General features: G+C 33.8%; 1 protein-coding gene across 2 annotated transcripts in view; it reads right to left on the reverse strand.

Moving 5' to 3' along the window:
• LOC113510874 (furin-like protease 2) overlaps positions 1–24,580 on the reverse strand; it is a 296,007-nt gene extending 271,427 nt beyond the window's left edge. For both annotated transcript variants that reach the window (XM_052896294.1, XM_052896298.1), the window contains exon 1: positions 24,310–24,580. The gene's annotated coding sequence lies outside the window, so the exon portion shown is untranslated. The remainder of the gene's footprint in view (positions 1–24,309) is intronic.
• Positions 24,581–25,355: the final 775 nt, after the last annotated feature.

The following is a 25,355-nucleotide window of genomic DNA, read 5'->3' on the forward strand; positions in this document are numbered from 1 at the left end:
AAGACATCAAAACTAATACAGATAAAACTTTATTACATTCGAATTTGTACTATATTTAAAAGGAAAATGGTACAACCGTTAAAATCAACTTTGATTTCCTACGTCCTCTTGACAGACGGGGATTTTCGCGGCTCAAATAAAGCTGAGTTGGGAATGTTTACTTACCGGATTTAGTCCCGGTTACGAGTTAAAATGGAATACGTAAACATAATGGATGACCACTTAAAATAAATGCTATAATATATGAGATTTATTTGACTACACTAAATTCAAATATATTTTTTAATTAAACAACTTCGCTAATTCAGATTATTATTATTTTTATTACAAGTGGTAATATTAATAAATTAATAATGTAACTATTTGTCTACTCATTAAATAAGATACAGAATTCTGGACTGAATAAATATTGACTAAGGACAAAAATTAAAAAGTTATTTTTTATCAAAAAAATTGAGAGGGTTGATATTATTTCCAACCAGAGCTAGCCTTTTCAGACGTATTCGGGACATCATTTCATAACAATTTTTTCATTGTTTCGACAGATCGGAGGTTCTGGTTAGAGAATCAAAATATAAAAGGCTGAAAGGTTTAGAAACTCTCGTAGGGCCACGTTGGCAACATTGTTGTACATCCTTAACACATTATAATACAACCCATTTCCGGCGGGTGGGCGTTGGGCGGTTACTTCCTAGTTTCCGCTGCATTGACATGATGTCAGTGCACACATTTCCTCGCTTCCGTAATAAGGCAGCCATGTAAAGTAAACAGGTCGAACCGGCAAACGTTATTAAATCTCGAAAGGAATTCCACTGGCACTACATCAAGAAATGTGGTGTGATGTAAATAATAAAAATAATTATAAATAAAACCTTATTAACTCGTTAAACTTTTAAAAACATTTCAAATTTCAATAACAAACATCTGAGTTTATTGGTGGAATCTGAACGTATTCAGAAGATCGACGCCTCCTTTGTCATGGATGAGCACGATGGGTTTATCTCGAAAATCCTTTGGGCCCTTTACGACTCCTTCATCAGTACAATACATAGATACCAAAATAACGCATCGTCATGTTGTTTATGTACGTGTAAGAAACAGGAAATTGGGAGAATGGGAACTAGTTCAAAATATATTTACAAAACTTGACTCAACAACAACTAAAGTTTGATAAAAGTTCGTAATAAATCAAGTAATCATCATGGTTTGAATTCAATACAATCAGTTTATTCATTTCCATATTATTGTTCGACATAATAATGACAAAATGAGCCACACAATACACTGTAATAATTAGACACAATAAAAATTAAATGGGTTGACAATAGATAGATACTTCTAATTGACTAATTCATATCAAAGGTTGACATCAAAGATGATATTGATAACTAGGTGAGTTGAAAGCTTAATAGCACGATTGTTTGAAACGTGCCACGATTCACACGCCATCTTTCTCATTAAACTGATGTGAATCAACGATTGTAGCAACTAACCTTACAACCTTGTTGCATTTGCACTGCAAATTCCATAAGGTTTCCCATAATCATAACAGTGGGAGCATGAAAAAGGCTACAGTATTATCGGAAGTTAACGCCCATATAACCATCTCATTTTCCTTGCATAACAATTCAATAAATCCATTGTATTGGAAACAGATATAACATGGGGGAACTTAGTTGACAATTCTTTGAACGTTAATATTACAAGCAACCCGTACTTTGTCTCTGGAAAATAGTCTCCAAAGACGATTTGTTCCACAACTGGAAAACAGTATTCCCATCAAGCCTTCAACAAACTGTCAGATAACCAACTCAGACGTCATTAGAAAACTAATAGGCATTCTGACTAGGCATAAGGAAATGCTTCAACTACCTTTACATTAAGAAACATTTATCAATAACTTACAAGAGCTTTTTATTTAAATTACACTCATTAGTAATTTAGAAAGAATGATATCAGTTCCTTTAAAGTTCTATTTTAGTGGAAAGTTTAGGTAACATTAACGCAACTAAACAGGCAGATTTCTATACTACGCATATATAGGCAGGTCATATACGTGTCAAGTCGTGGTAATTCCACAATTTTATCACCTCGTAAAGCGCCCGTCACCGGCAACTACGTCAGCCGTTAATTGGCGTATTTTCGCGCTAAATGCGAGGATTATATAGGAGGATTTAATATTCATTCACTCCCATATTGGCGGCCATCAAAATACAACCTCAGTTTTACGGATACCGGTACGGAACTCATTAAAGCAAATCATACAGCTCCAGCCGCTTCAAAGATCGCGCAATGCGACCTCCGATAATGGCGCTTGATGCCGGTGTATGCAATATGACATTAAACAAACATACAATGTGCATTGCACGTTTAAATTGCTCGGCTTAAATGCCATGGGAATTACAATGCTTGCTTATAAACTTAGGTAAACTTTTAATTGAAGCAAGTTATGAATTCATAGGTTTTTCATTAATGTACCGAGAAAGTTCTAATCATGCTTAAACATAATCATATTAGATAAGGAGGCGAGAAGAGGATTTATTACTAGTGAAGTCTAGCAGCCCTATTGTTAACAAGGGTCAAATCGACTACGCAATCCTCCTAAAGACTATTGTAGTTAATTCCTAATAAATTCGTCACGATGGGCCAATTGACTTTATTTTCACCTATTATCCTTTACTGTTACCCCGCTAGCGTATACTAATAATACAGGCGGGGTTATCATTCTATTTTCATTTATAAAATAATCATGTACCTCGAAATTTGTATAAACAACCAGCAAATCTTAGAAATTTTCATTTTCCTATTCAATATGGACATTACTAACACTGGTATGTACAATGATTTGATGTAATACAAGTGCGTAGCTGTCTTTCTACTGATGGCCGCATACCTCCTTGTTTTGTAATATGTGAATGCCATGATTCTCACGTAGTTTACAGTAATTTAAAATATGTAATATGGCTGTACGTGGTGGAATATCTTGAATAAGTCATGATCAAAACGTCCAGACAGACAGCGGCGTGGCGGGCTATAATTTTGGACTCTCACCAAATCATCAAAAATCGTAGACTTTATTTTACAACTATTTTTTTATATTTTTATTAAAAAAGTAACAGCCTACAATTTCAATAAAAATGCTGTTCCAAATGACTGATTAAATAATAATATAAAAAAAATATACCAAACCACTTAAAATTATTTGAATAAAAATGTTATAGTATGCTGTATACTGGCGAAACGATGAATGGCTCTGAAATATTGATGATGACAGGTGACAAAAGCACATTGTCAACAAATAACAGAGATAATTCATTAACCATATCCAAGCCTTAACGTACACATATTTAAGTGCATTAATTTCAGGTGTGGGAAAATTAATAGTAATTTAGAATGACACGACAGTTCTGTATTACACACATGCTTATGTAATACATACTGACAAAACGCAACTAACATCCCTGGCACCTTAAGTGCTGCAGGCGAACCATAATGTAGAGTAAATACTAACCAGTCTGGTTGTGAGCTCATTTACCACCACATGTAACAAACTAATATCATAAGAGTATATAGTAGACCAACATGAATAAAGATATTTTGAATTTGAATTTGAAAACACGCGGCCTTATGGCACTGATAATACAAAAGTTTACATTAAATACAATAAAATAGTATGTAACTTAACTTATATATTGTTAATTAATAAAATCACCTGTGCAAAAAGAACAGAATTAAAAAAAAAAAATCATAAATATTTTAATTATTTCAAAAATAAAACTGTTACCTTAAAAAAAATAGTTAATCTTCCTATATCATATTTTCTGTTATTCCTGTCTACGGTTGAGTGATAGATAACGCCGTAGGGTTTTAAGACCGTTACTGTTTAGGTGTATTAAAACTTAATAAATAAATAAACTTGAGCTGCAATCGATACCGTCAAGATTTATTGTTTAGTGAACATAAAATTAATTACTTTCTTTGATAAACCATATAATAGTTGATCTACTCTATGGCTATGTCTGCATTAATTAGAATAATAAGAGGTGCATTATATTCTAATCCATCCTTCCGCCAGCCATCTGAATACCAAATCTCATCTAAATCCATTCAGCCATTTCAGGGTGAAGGGTCATCAAATTATTAAAAAACAAAGACATTTCACATTTATAATATCTATCATTAAAGATATATCTAGACATTGCAAATATATTAACTTAAATTCCACACTGCAGTCCTGGATATATGTATAGATACGACCTCATTGATACTTGATCGGGTCAATCATATTAACTTTCAGAACGGATACTGGAACAAAATCAATACGCTCCGGAACTACCCATCCTGTCGCTTCACAGGAACGTTTAACTCTTTGATCCTTAGTAACAGACGAGCCTCGGCTAGTCATTATTACAATCGCGCGGCTATTCCAAGCCTTTCCCACAGTTACTATCATTTAAGACTTTAAGCTCACTTGTAGAGATCAACAAGAGCCCGGTGCTCCTCGGCTCCTGGTTCCTTTGTCTACGTTCACAACAACGGTGACATGATAAAATGTTCCCTTTGTACTCGTATCAAATGTCACGGTACATTCCGAATAGTTCAATTGTAATCCATAGGTGTTGCTAGTCACGCCTTTATGTAAGTAACCTTTGTGAAATACATCCCATTACAAATTGCGTAGTTTGACGGCTAACGTGTTCTTTGAAGGTGTTAGAAGACGATGGATTTTTTGTCCATGCACAAATTCTCCTTCATATTAGCTACGTACTTGTATATGTGTGGGTTGTTGCATACAATTTAGGAGTTTTATTATGACCAAACTAAAATATATGGCGAGGATTATCACTCGCTGAACTTAAAGGTATATAAAAATATACACATAAAGGATATTTTGGCCGTGAACAAAATATTCTTTGTCCACGCAAGCCATAATAAATCACATTAGTGAATTATTATAGTTCACATTATTGAACTATTAAGAGGGTTCACACCGAAAGTTACTGAAGTGTAGCAACGTCGAGTTAACGCGCGGATAGAGGTTAAGTTATATACAATTTGAGATGATGAATGTAAAGTTTGTAATGATGAGGACAGATGTAAACTGACTAAAAAATAACAAAAAAGAAAAAAGACTTTATATAATAAAAGGAACTTACTTAATTTAAAAGCGACTTAATTTTGCAACAAAAGCTATCTTGTCTCCAAAAAAGATAGATAACACACACATACATCGTTCTGAAGTGTGCGTCAGGCTAAGCTCTGTCGAAACGGTCGCCTGCTATCCACTTTATAGGTCATTTCATTCATTCCATTCACTTATTTCCGTCGAAGGGATCTTCGTTACGACCGAGTGGGTTTCTCGAATATACCTAATTCCATCTGAACAATAAGATGTTTCTTTTCAATTTAACAAATTAAACGGCTCGCTTGGAAACAAAGTCGAATAATCCACGACGGACGCCCTCCACATCAAAGCTGACTCCGCGATAACCGATGGTTTTAGACGCTTGTTTTCACTCACTCATTTAGTTTTGTCATTTAATTACGTTTTCACCCAGTCGATTGGTATTTGCTTACTTAATGATACCTCCTACCGAGAGTTAATTATGCATATTTGGAACATTTCTTTAAATAAATATTTCATTAAACATCTTTTATATTATTCTAGTATATAAATAGACATTCATTTTAAAGAATTAAGATGCTGAAAATACTTCCTATTAAAATAAAAGTCTATTTGGGCCATGCTGAGTAGTTTCACTTAATAAATTTAAATTTTATTCCATAGGCCTTTTATTATTAACTCATCTCTATATTGAACTTAATCGTTGAAAATATAAATGCGTAACCTCTCTTATGTGCCTTAAGAGATTACATATATAATTTATTATATAATCTGTAAAGGTCATATTCATATAAATCGTATAGGTAACGGCGGCAGTTTATTTTGTCATATTTTATATTCATAAAACATGTATAAATCTGATAAAGCTCATAACTTTTCAATATAATATAATTTCGCTCGACTCTCGGCAGCTTATTTAAATATCGAAACGTATTTGCTTTTTTTAACCATTGAAATACCAAAACCCCAAGATTTACAATCCTTTACAAAAATTACAAATTGAAACTGTTCCTAAACTAAAAAAAAATAATAGTTATCATAGCATGAGTGGACTTAAATACTTACCTTAAATACTAAATGAACATGTATTAATTTTGAATTATTTATTTTAATTAACTTTAACATCCAAAAGAAAATATGGCGGAATAAGGCGGACTTAATCCAAGTAGCATTCTCTACCAGTCAACCTTTAGGGTGGACAGTGATACGAACGTGGTATTTCAATATGTAATAATTTGGAAAAAATACTAAACCACATATGTCTCGACTAATAATAATACTAATAATTTAACAAAATTTTTAATGTAATTCGACATATTTGACTAAAGAAAAATTAAACTTAGAACGAACGAAGTTAGAATTAATAGAGAGAGAGAGAGAGATTAAGAGAAGAGCATATTCCTTTTTAAAAAGCCGACAGCACACCTGCTATGCCTTTAGTGTTGTGGGTATTCATGGGCGGCGGTAGTCACTTACCACCAGGTGAGCACATGCATGTTTGCCCCCTGTGTTGTAAAAAAAATTGGTGCCAATATTGGTTACAAATTTTGATCGCTGTTTTTTTAGGCGATTGGGTATCTAGTGGTTTTATATATCAATATTTTAAACTAGTGATGTTCCTGTCACTGTGTAATTCGCTACTTAACAGTTAACAGAGAGCAATAAACGTGTTCTGTGAATAAATACAGTCATTGCGCGCTCGTTATCGAGGTCACGTGATACACACGTGCGATAACAGATATGTACGATACTACACCTTAGCACGTTATTGTAATAAGTACGTGCGGCCACTATTACCGAGCTAAATTGAGGTAGGTATTTCTAACATATACCTATATGGTAACAAAGGGAAACACTATCATTTAATTCAATAGCAATACATGCCTTGAGAAGGGATTATGATCCCCATTGCTAGCAATATACCCTATCAGGTCGACCTCCACGCAGTCTGACATAAAAAACATCGTGGTTAATTCTAGTGAATGCGCTGCGATGTGTCAACTGCCTTGCCATGAATATGATGAGCATGAAGCTCATCTTTTAATCCTTCCTCGTCTACGTACATCTGTCGTCGTAGTAGTGTCCCTCCATTGTACACCCATTACTCTATGTATTACCGTACGCCCAATATCAGCTTGACCTCCGCGTATATATTGTCACATTGGCCCAACTGACCTAAGAGCATCCTAACCTGTCATAATCACTGTTGCCTGGAGGGAAAAGGATTGTTAGTAATGGAGGTTGAGAATCCCATTGCTATCAATATACCCAACCAGGTCGACCTCCTCACGATTCCCACTGGAAACTATCGTGATTAATTCCTGATAAATTCATCATGATGGGCTAACTGGCCTGTTTTCATTCTCATCGATCACCCTTCACTGGTGCCCCGCCAGCGTATCCCTTTAGCGCAGGCGGGGTTACTATTCCATTTTCTACCAATAATCACTGTTGCCCAGACAACGTGTACCGATAGCAGAATTATCATTCTATTTAGAACCCATTAAAAAAACACCATCGATCTGATTTTCTTTACTCTAATTTATTTAGCACTGAAATGTGCAGATATAACGAAAAAAGATTTAGATGCTATGAATCAGAAAAACAGTTAACCCTTACCCAAAGGAATCGTTATGCGGAATACTTTCTCCGATTTATGTCCGGGGCTGATTTATTTGCATTGGTTTTTTAAGAGCTACAAAGTAAAACAAAATCGGTACGCCACTCACACGCCACACATTTCTTAACCTTGCTAAATGATACATCTATCTATATTAGTTACATATTTACTATATCTTCATACTAAATCCGCTAAGGGATAGACAGAGAAAACTTGTTTGCCATTCTAAGTTACATAAAAAAAAAACAGAGTTCTGATAATTGTAACAATCGCAATATTTATGTGTATATATTTATTTATTCATTACTGCATTCTCTAATGTTGTCGTAAATACATATGTTTGTGAAACAGGTCTAATTATGTACCCTGTTGAGCACAGCAAGAAAAGAGAAAGGAACAAAAATGTCTGTATTTTTCGCTAGCTCTATTCTACAGCTTTTCCCGCGTGAATCAAAATAACAAAATTATCATGTTAATCTAGACTATGGTTTATTAGTATACTATACTATTTTCTAGTTAATTTTCCTAAGTACAAACAAATACACACAAGCCTCTTTTTGACCAACTTCGAAATGGCAATCAAGCTGATGGCCCATCTGGTGAAAAGTGGTAACCGTCATACTTACAAAAGCAGAACTATGGACATTACAGATTACCGTATGACGAACGTGTTACCTCTTAAGCCTCTCATGAATAATAATGAAACAATTATTGAATATAGTAAAATCATGACTGTAAGCTCAAGAAGAGTAGTTTAAAGAAATTGTCAACTGCTTTTTTTTTATGCAACTTAGAATGGCAAACAAGCTGGCGGCCCACCTGATGGAAAGTGGTAACCGTCGCCTATAGACATGTGCAGTACCATGGACATAACAGAGTATACTGTTTCGCCCATGATACCCCCCATGCGTTGCCATTCCTGAGGACTCAGGTGTTATTCCTCTGTACCCAGTAAATTCACGCCACTGTCTGTCAACTGCTACCGTCACGCTGAACGTAACATTCAACCGCCCATCACTATTAAATACCTCTGAAAACAATTATTAATATTAACATATGACAAAACAAAATTTAAACCGCTTAATGGGAAACGATGCAATTTACACGACCGCTGAAATATCAACGCGAAATTGTGTCACAATTACATATTATGAACAAGATATATTTCATCGCTTAACCGAAGTCCTCACAGATATAAACCGCTAATTATGATTTACGAAATAATACGCTTAGCTCATTCTCTGTTGCGTATTAATTATTATAATTGCCATTAACAATTGTTATGTTGCCAGCTAGCGTCTTATTGACGTGAAAATTCCATGAAAACTTTTTAAAAGCGGATAATAGGCGTATTATGCTTTAAACACGTTAAGCTGTAACGTCTAATTACATGGTATAATTATAGTACATAGAAACCCATAAAGAAACAATTTACATTCGTTATGCCCCATTAAAAATGAAATATACAATTATATAGGTATAAGCTCAAAAATAATCATTGTTGCTCGTAATTCTTATGAAAATATCTCATCAATTATTGCATCAGTTGGTAACAGAGAGAGGAACACAAATCAAACCTGTTCTGGATGGTAATATGACATATAGACTTGCTATCAAGTAAGACACATAGAGGTGAAGAAAACTTGACGTCAAATTTTCTGCATGCAATTAAATTCATGCATATTAATACATATATAAATGGCATAATGGGTCAATTTATATTAGTTACAGATATTAGAATATTAAAAGAATTAAGTAATTTATATTATAACAATTATTATACAGTTCAACACGCAAGTAAATTCTATTTCCATGTCCATAAATGAGCATTTATAAGAAGAGCCATAAAGAATCTAAAGTTGAAACTTACCCTTCCCTTAAAATTTTCTTAACTTGTAAGGTATAAAAACAGGCGACCTTGAGAACTCTAACAAGAGTCTCTATTAGACATTCCACAGCCTTATTGGTCTTTCTTTTTCGTTTACAATACAACAACACCAAGATTTTCAGGCATGCGATAAAGATGTGACTGTTATAACATAGTGACAAAATCGAGGTTCAGAAACTAAACTATACTCAGTAATAAGAAGTTGAGAACTTCTGAGTAGGTCTGACAATTATTTAACAAACAGATTATATATGCACTAAACCTACTCGATGATTAAAGAGTCCAAAAACTTTTTATTACTTGATTAGCCGTGTATATTTATTTATAGTCATATTAAAATCAAAACGTTTAATATTTTAAAAAGGGCCCATTAGGGATAAGAATGGCGATCGAAACATAGTTCATGCTTTGAATGAAGTGTATTTTATTACTTTTACGTCATTAGGCATTCGGTGTAGCGCAAAAATTACTGAGCCTTCAATAGTAATAAACGAACTTTTCCCTTCCAAAATCTCTCTAGTTACATCACGCATCACGGACTCACGGTGCGATGCTTATCTAACATAGAGTTTTTATTCACTGCCGTCAACACTTAACGATACATTCCAACTAACGATGTAGTAAAACAGGAAAGTGTCTTTCTGTAATTTGTATGCAGAGGATCAGACAGAGGCGTCATAAAGCGAAGACATTCACTGCATTGTAAACGGGAACTCTGGAGGTAGAAATTGTTTTATTGGACAAGTTGCCTCTGAGTTTAGGGAACAGCGAACACGGCTGAGGGGCGACCCGGCGCGCATGCCGTTCATTAAGGAATTTACGTCGAGGACAATTGTTTTAGCGCTCAGGTGAATTACCCACTTTACCTTCCGAGAAACTTAGATTTCGGGGAGTTTATAAAGCAGTTAGTGTTGACTGGAAGACTTTGCAAGCGGCGCGGACTTTAGGACAAATAATTTGATTTACAAACATCAAGCCACTTCGTCTAAGCAATCTAAACTTTTCATCAAAATAACGATACCATTTTCAAGAAATGTATGGATAAACAGAATATTATTTGTTTGGTCAGATGCATAAACAAGCCAATACTAACACAAACGCTAAATTTATTGAAGTCTAAAGTAATAATTTAATAATAATCTTTCGGAGGTATATATTTAGCGTAAAAAGGAAAAAATGTTAGGACACTTGATACGACACGACGAACTTATGAATATTATAATAGAAGGTAAGACAGAAGGAAGGAGGGGAAGGGAGAGACAAACGCATAGTTACATCAAGCAGATCAAGGAAAAAGTTGGTGTCGTGTCATATCAAGAGGTGAAGAGACTCGCAGGAAATCGGAGTAAATGACTAGAGCTCCACCGACAATAGAGCAGCTCTTAAATAGGATAGATATTTAGCGTGTTTTAACCGGTACATATGACAGTGAATATATCTATTAACAATAATATTTGTGTTGCCAACATCTACAAACAACACTATTGTTTTATTTCCGAAAAACAGATTGTTATAAGTTATTGAAAAATAAAACTTGGAAATGTCACGGTGAGAACAAGCAACTTTGGATTAACGAAACTGCTGCCAAAAACGTTGCCAGAAACGTGAACGCAATTGTAAAATGTGTTTGCACTTTCCGCTTGAGAGAAGCTTACTTAGTATGGCATTTGAACATTGATAATTGAAAACAAGATATATATCTCGAAAACTTCACACAATAGTAGTTTCTGATATTTTCAAACATATACGAACTGCAATATCGCTAATATGAGTTTAATAATTCTAAAAATAAGGCTTACTTAGAAGCGCAATTGTATTATAGCGTGAGGCGGTGTAATTAGAGTAACCATCACAAAACTCACTGATATGTAAAATATTAATTTTATGCCAAGGAAACTATTACAGTAGTAGTTGTGTTGACTTTACGACCTACATTATATATTCTGCAAATAGGAATTAAATACATAATAAACTGTTAGAATTGTTCAATCTTACTTTGTATGTACAAAATGATGTTGAATGACACTGTCAAGGCGTAAAAACATGCAATTTAAAATCGCAATGAGACGTAAAGACCGGTATGGCGTTACGTAAGAAACTGTGAACGAGCCACGTCCACGTGAGAGTTTCCTGACCACGGAAAAACAGTCCACGTCGTGACAGCGCGGTACGTGACCAGCCTTGGAAACCTGCTGCGCGCTGCTCCCGCAAATTTCACTGGTCGAGCCGGTTTAATGAAGTTTTGACTCGGCATTTTACATAGCGTGTACCGTACTTAGATAAAACACTAGTTTTTCGTTGTAACAAAAAATATGGCAAGCTCAATGTCGCACTTGACGTTAATGAACACCGTTCTTTGTAATATAACAATGGGTTACTTCCTTATTCACCACATCAGCAGCTCATTACATATAACATTAATTAGTCATTATAAAGCTCTATGCGTCAAAAATGTTTCTAACATTTTATGAAGACGTATTAATTAACAATTTTAACATGTTCAGCTGAAATTCTATACTCAAATATTAATGATAATCAAGCATTAAAGATACGCTAACGCGCTACGAATAATATTACTTATTATATTATTCGAAGCCAGAGCTGCAATATCGCTACTGGTATAATACCGGCTATAAAGCAGAATTTTAAATTATAACACTTGAAGATTTACTGACCACTTCTCAGATTGGGGCATTTTTACAAAATGCCAAGTTTATGAATATGCAAGGAGGTAAAGAGTTGTATTGCTTCCGGCGGCCAGAGTGTGTAGGTCCGGGTCGGAGTTCGGTCCGTAACGATATTACCCTACGATTTACAGCCGTTGTACAGGCAAACAAAGGAGGCATTTGTATTTACTGAAGAGGGCGGGAGAAGGAAGTCCGCGAGCCGCTGGCACCCTAGCAGGATATGTGAAAATTTAAGGTAAACACCGATGAGTTGTGCAGATTTCGTTATAAAGCGGTAGGCCGTTTGTTTATTGAGGATTTCCCTGTTTATGGGATGAAGGGATTATTATATTATGAGACTTGAGCTAAAGTAAAAGGATCGAAAATGGTCTAACATTGTGCACACATACAAGTATTATTTATAAAATTTGTAGTAATAAGTTCACATTAAGTTTATTTTTTTCCATTCCATTAGAATTATAAATGTGAAGGTGAATTTGTTTTGTATATAATTATCTTAGTCAATTATAATAATGCTTCATAAACGACTACAGATATCGAATGACATTCAGCATATAGAAAACAATATTTAGGATTGTAAAGTCAGAAGGTTTTACCTACTTTAAGAATATATACGTAAGGCAATTTTTTTACACACACACTATATACTCTATGACTGTGAGGTTACCACAACCATCTCTCGAGCTACTAAACTACATAAGACACCGCGATAATAATATGTTCCCGTGAGAAAATCGAAGTCACACCAATGATGTTGCAGGTACAGAATATAACAAATATCATGAATAGAAATAACATTTGGTAGAAGTCGATATCAAATTCGATATAAAATTCATTTTGTTTCTGTCGAATACTATTTTTTATACATCTTGTCTCATAAATATGTAAGTAGCAGCGGCCTCGCAGCGTAGCAGCCGCTCACCGTTCCACCCGGCTCCGCACGGCACCGCACCGACACCGCCACGTCAACGACTACTGTTTTTCTCATACAATTTACAACCATTAAACTGGCAAACACAATGCCGGCAGCTTATTTACACGGCGCCACTGAAAGGAAGTCCGAAAGAACGGATGGCCCGCTAGTAAAGGAAACGAACATAAATCACTGAATTTACGACATCTGAAATGTTATTGTACTTATTTAAAAGAAAAACAGCTTAGCAAACAAGTCATAACTGCGAGCGATCTGTGCTAATAGGCAATTTGTGGAATTAACTTTGTTTACAAAATAAATACATAACTTCGTGAACCTTTAATTCTTACACCAACAAAACGATATTTGAAATACGGCAAGGATTGTTGTCTTTTACTCGTATTATGCAAACAAACAAAATACGCATGAGGGCACAAAAAGCGGCCCCCGAAGCTGGAATCTAAGAAGATTCCACATCAATGTTGACCGAGCAACTTAGGAGTTGTGTAATCCGACAATTTGCCGTACCTAACTCGCAAACACAACAAAACAAGGCGAACATATTCCCGTGGCTGAAAGGAAGTTCACTCGAAAAGGCAACTAGCTGCGGGGGAACCTTATATTGTTGAATTTATGATACGTTCTAAGCTACGTTCCAGTTTCTAGGGGCATTCTCGCAGAGGATAATAACAATACAAGACTATCTTAGTACACGCCCATATATTTTGTATTTCCCACAAACAAGTTCCAATTGAGATGTAAACTGATTGCGATTATAGGGCAATAACTCGCGAGTTGTTCGCTATTTGGCTCCAAGGAACAATGAAGCCGAGCCTAACGTCTCCAGATAAGTGTTTATGGACCAATTAGTGGCAAACGAAATGAGGCCTGCCTATCTGTAGAGTAAAGCTGATAATGGCCAAGATACGATTATGTGCCAGAGACTCTATTTTACTATTTACGAGTATAATTACGGGATGACGGATCAGAAACTATTGACAGCTTTATGAGCGCGGTCTGTTTCTACGTTATCTATGTTGATTGCTGGTACGCAATCGACTTCTAGTAATAACCTCAAAATAAATCAATTCAATGACCTATCTGTTGTTATTGATTGGTACATTATTTACAAATTACGTATTAATAAACATATTTAACCTTTATTAATAACATGTCAGAGCATTAATATATACCTACTGGCATGTGCATTTATAAAACAATATATTATAACTTTTAAACAAAACAACTGATTCTGATAAAATAAGTCCTCATTGAATGTCGGTTGAAAGGTTCAAAGAATGAATGGTCCAAAATTATAAGTGCATAATGTTAGGCCTAGATAAAACGACTATGAAATAATGTTATATTAATATAAATATTAGTGTAACAGCAAATTAGAATCGGAAAAAATAAACCCTAAATATTTGACCTCTAGTATAAAACCACCTTAACTACTTGGGTTTTATCGACCGAATTTAAAAAAAAGCAGAGGATTCTCGATTCGGTTGTATTTTTTTTTATATTATCTCAGAAATCCTCCATCTATAAACTAGTTTTATAATATCATTGAAAAATGTAATTTTTATTTAAGATGTTATAATTGTTTTTTTTTTTTTAATCTATTCAATACTTTAGTTTTTAAACCCAAATAACAGGCTTGCCACGATTAAAATGATGTTTTTTTTTTTTTTGTAGAAAAACATCTATATGTATTGAATAAATTATTATTTATTATCGAATTAGAACTAATAACTTATTCATTACACGACTGACGTTATCTAGGTATATATTAGGTTAGGAATACGAGTATATTAGGTTCGTTCAATAGAGGTTATGCAAAGGTATCGACTCGTATCACATGGTGTCCTCCAGTCGATTGCAACTTGTTAACTGAATTCTCAACTTAAGTTACTTAGTTGCATGTAATCTATTCACGCTACTTTACCACGCTGTATCTAGCTAGATATCTAATTACATTTTCCTAATTACGTAAATAGATTTTACATCACCGTGCAAAATAATTTTTAAATTAGAATTAAGAGTATTTGCAACGATTTTTTTGGAGATCTGAAAAGGTTAAACAGGGAACTGACGAGACTGACTTTTCTGACATCGATCAATGGTCTCCCCCTGGTAGGTTAAGGTCACCCCCAACTGCTTCCATCGGGGGGGAAGGAATTGTTAATAATGGGGAGGTTTTTTTTTTGACGGGTGAAAATGGAATGGTAACTCCGCCTGCGCTAACAATACGCTGGCAGAGCACCAGTGAAGGGTGATAGATGAGTTACCATAATATTTTCATATAGATACCAAAATACTATAGTATTTAAAAACAAAGAGACGGTTCGCTAAATTATAGGATGTAATAATTTCACTAACACAAGAATAAAAAAGGAGAGACATTTTTTTAAATATTTGTAGACACAATGGAATTCTGGATATAATTAATTTAATAAAGACTTCTCGTACGTTGCCATGTGGCTCTTGAGATTGTGCTATCTATTCCAATACACAAATCCGAATTTGGCAACTCAAATAATAGTCAATTGAACTTTAATTGCTTGGTATATTTGAACTATCGGACCAATTATTTTTGTTTCGAGTAAGGCTTACGATATATTAATTTTCAAATATAATTCCATCAAATTCAATAGCAAATTCATATAAACTAACCAGCGAAGTTTGTAGTATAAGGTTCAAATTTTCGATCAAAATCTCAGACTTGTCAATTCGTAGTAAAGTTATATACAATGGCCTGAAAAACTCTACAATTATTAAAATAGTCTAATAATAAATAATGCTTACAGTGACATTTTGCTAATAGTCAAATAATCATTAATACAAATCAAAAAGATAATGCATTTTATATCTTATCTGTTAAAAATTGTTTTATAAAAATGACTTCCTAGGCGTGGGTTCGTGTTTTTAGCACCTTGACAAAGGAGGACGTCTGCTAATGGCAGATAATTAGAAATGCTCTAAAGGAAAAATGGAAAATTGAGAAAAACACACCACGCCGCCGCTATATAATGGAATGAGGTCAAATTTATAATGATTTCTTGATTGTTTGCATGTAATGGGAACACGTCATGTCAGTTATATTATACAATAAATAAAAAATAAATCATATTTAAAGTTATTGGATTAAAAAATTACTGGACTGATTTCGATGTTTTTAATTTCAAATAATAAAAAAAAAACAGTATAATTAATAATTTTAAAGAAAGAAAACAATTGGAATTTTGAAAAGACAACGTCTGTTGAGCTCACTAGTTTAGAAAGAAAAAGTAAGTTGAGTCTAGATAAACTCGCAAACTTAAAACTAATACAACCAGTTTCAAATTTTAAATATATTTTATAAAATATTTTCTCTATAAAATAAAATACTAAATATCGTCAAATAAATAACACAAGGTTTTTTCATACCAAGAAGGTGACTAATAAGCATACAGTTAGTCTGATGATAAACAGTTACTATAGGTACGAGTACTTACAAACTTACTGTTGTATGAAATTTATTATCTACAATTTTTGTAAAAATAAGCAAACTTCATTTTCTTGGCTATTTGTAAAGTAAGCAATAGTTACTTGATAAATAGCTGAGCAAATCTTCCTGTAAGTTACGTTAAATCTCTTATGTTAATTCTGAATTAATATTGAAAACCTGTAATTAACAGTTTTTTCTCGTTTTTCTTCTATATTAACTATCACGATTGATGTTAATGTTATTCCAATAAAATTTACAATTAGCGTAAAAAAATACAGATGTTTACAAACAGGTAATACGACAACAGGATAAAACAGGAAATATAAAGATAACTCACGCGAGACATGAGATTTATTATTTAATGGTACGTGATACATGATACGCGATATCTTTGTCAATTTTGATCCTATTTTGATAATTCTTTTTGAAATCTATAGGGTTTTCTACCGTAATCGTTCTATATTAATTTTGTCACGATTAAAGTGGATGTTTTTTGCGAATCAAAATCTTATGTTATTTATGCATTTTCTAACCAGATTTGCGTTTAACGTAGAAAAATCAGGTGTATACAGGTAACATAACAGGATAAAATAGGAAGTAAGAAGATGCGCTCGTCGCGGGAGATGAGGTTTATTATTTAATTTTATTGTGATCACACGGGAAGGTCACGTTCCGTATGCAAAGAACTACCTCCGTGACAAGCGTCCAAATTGCGGCTCAACCGTGGATTATTCAGTTCCGTGAGATAATTACATCATATATATCTTTGTTTTTTGTAGATAGACATCTTTGTAGGTTAACTTTAAATAGATTTACGTTTATTATATTATAATAGGTACCCACTATGTATAAATATATATCTAATTAAAGGTTTATTAGTAAAATTATTACTTGCGAATATCCGCGAACTTGAACGCGCAATTGTTTAAGTTGTTATTGACTACAGGGTTATTTTTATCCGCTAATAAAATAATTCTTACTAATATTATAAATGTAAAAGGGAGTTTAGTAACCAATTACTGCGAAATTTATCAAATTATACACATATACTTTTATTACACGTACTATATACTCTTAGACAAAGATTTTATACCCTGGTCCGTGAACATGACCCCCTTACTAGGACGAAGTCGTGGGTTTATTTTTATAATTTAGTTCTTTATATTTGCCTCGTCTGCCATGGCTTTTAAAATAAAACCTATGGTAAACTCGCTAAAATCGCACGCTAGAACAGACAATGTGATGGGATATTTGGGCTACATAAAAAATGGAATATATCAAAATCGCTTAAGACGTGATTACTAGCCCATGTGGCTTCGCAGCAATCATAAGTAATTCTATGTGCGGTGACTACAAAAATGGCGAGCACACAAATAACTTTTATAGGGCAATTTGCAACGAAGTTGTGTCATCAGAAAACCCCGTAAATCGTCGAACGAAACGTAAACGAGGGGCGATTACAGCCGCGGGCAGTTAGACCTCCTACTGAGACAATAAAACCGAAATATGACCGTTGACAATTTATCACCATTAGCCAGTAATTCTTACTTCAACGGGGAATTTATTATCCGTTGGAGAGGCGAACAGATTTCGCGGAAGATGATATTACTCAATGTCATCTAAAGTTACACCCCAAACCTCCCAGCGCTGCCGAATGGAGTGTAAAATATTCTTTATTATAAAAAAGTGGCAACACCAATACACAACGGCGTAATAAAGTATTTTACTTGCACGCCGTATTTACCTTGTGCGAGTACTTTTTTGGTTAACCGTTTTCTTTTTAAGCGCTTCCATTGCAGAGTTGATTAAATATTAATTAATTAAAAATAGCTCAATTGTTTTAACTGTTCCCGTTTAATTAATTCTTGATATTAAAACAAATTCTGACTTCCTGCTTGCTACCATAAGAATAAATTTATTCTTATAGTAGTATTATATAGTTATGTGAAATTTTCTATAAATGTATTAGGGTGTTTATTACTCATATAAAACGGTTCTAAATAATAGTATGACAAATTAACACATGAGTGTTTTTACATTTTCATCTAACTGCAATCAGCTATACATTAATATAATATTGATTATAATACCAATTTAAAATAGATTATTGGAAAATGTTAGAACGACTAAGGATACATACAGAAGGTAATGAAAACCAAAAATACTACAGAAGTAAACCTTGAATATAAGGCTGCCTATCAAAGTATAATTGTAAGTCACAAGAGTGACAACACAAGGTCGACCGTTCACTGCCTTCTTTAATACATTTTTTTTCATATCCGCCTTTTAAAACTAGTATAATAAATTGTATAAGTTATTTAACGATGGAGACAATGGTGTATTGATAAAAAAAAATCGATGTCCGCAATGGTAATATTGTCGAGATTTTTATGGATAAAGATGGAATGGTGCAACTGCGTGTACTGATAGAATACAATGACGGTGTAGCAATGGAGGATGAAATGATAAGGATGAAGTCAGATCAGTTTGCACATCATTCACACTACAAATCAAAGACGATAGAACAGACAGGTTTTTTTTTTTAATGGATGATAATGAAATGGTAGACCCTGCCCGTGCTAACGATATACACCGGAGCACCAGTGAGAAATGATAGGTGACGATGAAAGCAGATCAGTCAGTCTTCCCCAGAACAGACAGGTGTTAAGCATGAATTATTTTACGTTAGCTTAAGAATAAAGAAAAATATTCTGGACAAATGTCACCAAAACTCATTTAACAGAGATAATAAAAATCTTATTACTGGAATAAAGGTAGCAAAATTTATATATTTATTATACTCGTAATATTATTATTTAATACATTGGTTATTTTGTTGCTTCATACTTTTTCTGTTTTATTGTAAAGTTGTTTTATGACATCTTCTTGTTACTTATGAAAAATACTTAACACAATGTAGTATTGTTGCGAATAAATTGAATTGAAAAATTACTTAAAATAACACTTAATATACGCCAACGTACATCTTATCAAGAAAGAAAAGAGGTCCAAATTTTTATATAAATTGAACAAAAAACATCATAGTAGATTCTAAAAGAAAACAGAAGAGTGTGATACTCTCATTAAACCATAGGCGTAGTATAACGTGAATAATTGACTAATTCTGTCATCTGTCTCCCTAAATACACATAAATGGGAATTATCAATTTAAGTATGTACTTCTAATTTGACCTCATTTTAGAATAATCGTTATTTTTTGTATTATATGTAGGACAAGGACACTATAACATTGATATTAGACAAGATCCTGAGAGCTCAGCTACCGTTAGCATCTAAATAATATAATGAGAAGACATGCTACATTTTACTTTCTCTTCATCATGAGATATTCTTTATTTCCCATTTAATATTTATGTGATAAAACCTACCATTTTATTGGAATCATAAAATGATACTTAGCTTCGTCTAATTGATTATCTCGTGAATAAAAATATCGTTCCACTGTAATATTATTACATATAACGCGCATAAAAAGTAACGTATGGCCGCTTTTGTAATTTACAGCAACATCGTACGACTTTATCGCCACGATATAAAGGAAGAACAAAATGTATGGAATTGTATATCATGCCAATATCATAGATAAAATAAAGATTTTTCTTCTTCTGTATTATGCCAATATCGAGGAATTTACTTAAAAATTTAGTAAAGCACTTTTATACAATTAATTGCATACATTTTGCTTTACTATCGTATATCGTAACGATAAAATCTTACCGTGCTACGATAAATCATAAAAGCACCCTCCAAGTAAATTAATATAGGGCTTTCCATTACCTACACATATACCACCCGTGTTGCAGGCGTGCTTTCGATACGGAACCACTTACTGCTAGCGGTCGTACACTTGCCTCCCGCCTTGTAGTATAACAAAAAATCGTAATAAAATATACTAGAAGTAAACGTTGCTTGAATGTTAAAAGCTCAGACGCCGATTAACATTCAAGGCAGCAGGAGACGAACAAGCTATAGATAACTTTTTTTATTGATATTTATTTAACAATTCTTAATCTGACATTCCTCATCATTAAGGACTTGATTTTTAATGTGGTTCAACCCGTAATAGGTATTGAATAAAGCAACAAATTACTTATATATTTTTTTAAATTGACAATAATAGAAAAGTAACCCTACATGCACTTTTAGTTTACACTGGCAAGGTAAGTGCCAGTGAAAGATAATAGATGAAAATAATTCTAGTTCAGTTAACTAATTCTAGCGAATGACCAAAAATCAGGTGTCGTGAGAGGCTGGGGCAGATTCGCTGTCAGTCCCCGTTACTATATCGTAACAGTCTTGATAGTGTAACGTACCCCTTAAATCCGACGTCTGAATTCGTCACCATGACGCCGGCGGGCCGTCCATCGACAAAGTTGGGCTATACAAGTCCACTGGCCCGGAAAGTTCGAGGTTCTTTGCGTAATTCGGCCCACATAACACATTTTCGCATCGATTCATTACGCCGTTGGCGAACGCAAAATCTACCTCGTTCGAATGGAAAATGTCTTAGACGAATAGAAAACACGAGTGTAGCTACTTAAAATCAAGTCACATTTCCGATAAATGTTTCTCTATTGATGATTAAAAATATAATATAAAGCCACACTTTTTTGGATTCCAGAATGTTGAAGAAGCGACTAAGGAAACAAGTATAATACATTAATGCAAAAGAATAGTCTTTAAAACTATCAAAACTTATATAATACTATTCTAAATATAATATTTATTTTTATGAAACTTAGAATGGCGAACGAGCTGACGGCCCATCTAATGGAAAGTGGTAACCATCACTTATAGACATGAGCAGTACCATGGACATAACAGAGTATACTGTTTCGCCCATAATACCCCCATGTGTTGCCATTCCTGAGGGCTCAGGTGTTATTCCTCTGTACCCTGTAAATTCACTGCTGTATCCCACCCTTCAACCCAGCTTCTAAAAATTCAAAAATTATTATATTAATAAATTTAGAATTTATTTTAATAATAATTATTATATCATTATATTATATCGATACCTTACAAGACAGGTATTTATATCAATTGTCTAGTTCACACAATACTAACTCTGTTTAAATTGAGTTAATATCTCTATAATCTATAAAAATATTGACTGAAAAGAAAATCTATGAATTATCTATCTATGATTAAGTCTATGATTTTTTAATTTTATATAAATTAGAATGTGACTGATAATTTATAATTACTATGAATGGATTTTGAAATCTTTTGATCCCAAATTTGAAAATGGAATATTAACAATTGTTTCTCAATTCATAAATGTGGAACTATTTATCTGAACATAGAGTATTGTAGTTGAACTGTTGCCCTTAGATTATTTTATTGATGATCATAATATCACAATAATAATGTTCATTCTTTGTATAATACAATTATTAGAAACATTATCTTATAATGCTAATGGTTTGCACATAGAGTGGCAGAGGGAGACTTTGTACAAAAGTCGATTGCTTGGGTACCTCTGTCCCATTCGTGTTTCAACTGTGAAGCAGTTGTGTTTGCATGGCTGTGTTTCGGTTTGAAGGGTGGGATATGGCGTGAATTTACAGGGTACAGAGGAATAACTCCTGAGTCCTCAGGAATGGCAACGCATGGGGGGTATTATGGGCGAAACAATATACTCTGTTATGTCCATGGTACTGCTCATGTCTATACGTGACGGTTACCACTTTCCATCAGGTGGACCATCAGCTTGTTTGCCATTCTAAGTTGTATAAAAAAAAACTTATTTTGCCATCTTGACATTCATGATTAAGTGTATCAAAAGTTTCCTAGTGCCACAGATCAGCAAAATACATGACTAGATGGGTTGGTATACTCATTTCTATTTTTCTTTTTCTTGTTTTTATTATGCTTTGGTCTTTAGTGATCTCTTATGACATCTTGATGATGAAGAGAAGAGCTGACACATTATCTTACTCCATCACAAAGTAAGGCAATGTGTCACCTCTCTTTCTCATTTTGTATTGTATCACCTGCTGGACATAAGCCTCCCCTATAAGGGGAGTTTTACCAATAGTTGCCACAACCCTCAACCATTAAATTCCCTTAGTCATCTCATAAGACACCCACAGAAAAGGAAGGAATGGCCTAGGACCACATGGCATACTGTTTCTTATACAGTGCATTAATATTAATGGAGATATTTTTTTAACATGGAAACCGTTTAGCTAATATGTAACTACATTGAATAGAGCATATTGATGATTGGCATTGAACATATTGTTTGGCGATGAGAATTTCCCATCATACATACCTACACATAGACAGTGCATATAAAGTACTAGATAATTAAATACCTGGGGTGTTGTATGCATTGTAATTAATGTGTGAAATTATATTCTCTATAGGAAGTAATGACCTCAAATCTATTGCAGGAAATTTTGTTTTTATTTTTACAATTTTTAAAGGTATTTACCTTCTTTAGGTACATCAGCCTTATACTGAACGATAATTGAATTCTCTCCCTGAACTGAATTCCCGACGACATTGCTTTTGACAATCAAGCAATTTTTCCCCAGCACGCCTATTCTCAGATCCATTAAACCCCAAAGGCAACATTTGGTGACTTATTAAATAAAATTTATTGGTTTTTAAAGCTTGTTTATTAAAACAATAACCTTCCTTGAATATATGTTAGAGAAGAAGTCTCTTCTCCCCATAGAATAATGAAAAATATCATTTGTTCAGTAATAAACCTGAAGAAGTTAACTAAGAACTCTGTCATGAAACAAAGGACTGTAGAAAATCAAGAGAAATAAATGATAGTAGAAAGGCTGATCTGATTTTAAAAACAATAGAAAATCCAACTAAATTAGTATTTATATAAACTTAGCAAAAGTTATCTTATTAATATTCAATGTTTCACACAAAATCAAGGTTAGTGACTTCACAATAGTAGTTGAGTTGGCCTTTGACACTCATTTATCAGAGTATCTACCAATAAAGTACTATTCAATAGATGATTTCATTGTTTAACATGCCTGTTCCACTTTTAAAAAAATCTTTCTTCTTTCTATTACTTTAATATATCAACTACCCACTGACTAATGACATATATCAGATCTACATCAAAACACTCCACATATCTACCTACATTGTTTATAAAATATAGGGGCTATTGTCAGATTATGTATACCAAAGTTATATAAAATAATAAGTTGATTATGTAGTAGGTAGTATGACCAGTGTACTGTTTCACTCGCTATACTTCCTTGATATCAAGAGCAAACAACTTTCGCCGCCGCACCCGCACCGTCAGCGGCGGCGCGCGCGCCCCTCGTGCATTCGCCGCCTCCAAATAGATAATTATTCCAGTCAGCACATGCGCCGCACTACTTGACTGAAATGCTAACAACCCAACTACATCATGAATAACAGAATACATGTACTAATACCACTTATACACATTACGCAAGACTCGAGGTACACCTTGGAACCAGGCGCTGACTAAGCCACAAGTATGCCCATAGTAACTACGAGAAACAACACTTTAAACATCATTTCATTTATGAGAGTCCTATACATGTATAAGAGGAAATACTCACCGATATGTTTATCGCTTCAAATCCCAAACAATATAAAAACACTCTCACGCTAAAACACAAACACAGACTATTCACCTCTTGACATCTGACATGGTTTAATTAAAATATAACGAGACATCACAATTAACGTTCATCTTCTAAATCTCAGAGTAAAAGCGTCACCATAAAAATAATAATATAATAAAAGTTAAGAAAATAGATCGCAAAATAACTATACAAAACGTAAACAGCTGGCAGCTTTGACAGAATTCTCAACCAAACTGACACTTACAATTGCCAACTGCCAAACCACTTTCGCCTTCTAACAATTTGCCAACATACACACGTCAATTTTATGTCGCTGAAGTTACACACTCGCTAAACCACTGCAAACAGTCTATGTCACAAAATCACGATTTTTTTTGTAAAATTGAAATGAATGTATTAGCCTCAGGCTTTTGTAAACAAATATAAAATGTTTGCGACTAGTGCTTTGATATGACAGATTTACACATATTTTAGTGTTTAGCAAAATGTTTGTATACTTCGGATTCAGTACAAGTGTGTAAAACCATACTTTGCTTCGATTGACTTTTACATTTAATGAGACTGTAAAAGTACACATAGTTTTTTTATATGGGTTAAAATGGTTGACGAGACACCAGTAAGAGATCATAGTCAATGAGCTCATCATGACGAATTCCGCAAGAAAGCCATTATGGTTTTATGAGGGAACTATGTGAAAGTAAACTTGATAAAGTATATTTCTAGCAATGTGGCAGTTATACCTCATTGCTAAAAATCCTTTTCTCTCCAAGTATATATGGTTGACAATTAAAATACACACATTTCACAACTTAGTACTAAAATGGTCACGCACAATGTGATTTTAGAGAAGTTTACTCCGGCAAACACTTAGGTTGTGGAATAATCTTCCTGCCTAGGCTTTCCCTAGAGACTACAGCATGGGAAGAACTCCACTGAAGAATCAAAAAGGGCGTATTAAGCGTAAGGGGTTCTTAAGGGTCGATAACACGCGCGTTTGTCATCATAGTAGTATAAAAATA

The sequence above is a fragment of the Galleria mellonella genome, unplaced genomic scaffold (genome assembly GCF_026898425.1).
Source record: "Galleria mellonella isolate WM207_F2 unplaced genomic scaffold, CSIRO_AGI_GalMel_v1 utg32, whole genome shotgun sequence".
NCBI lineage: Eukaryota > Metazoa > Arthropoda > Insecta > Lepidoptera > Pyralidae > Galleria > Galleria mellonella.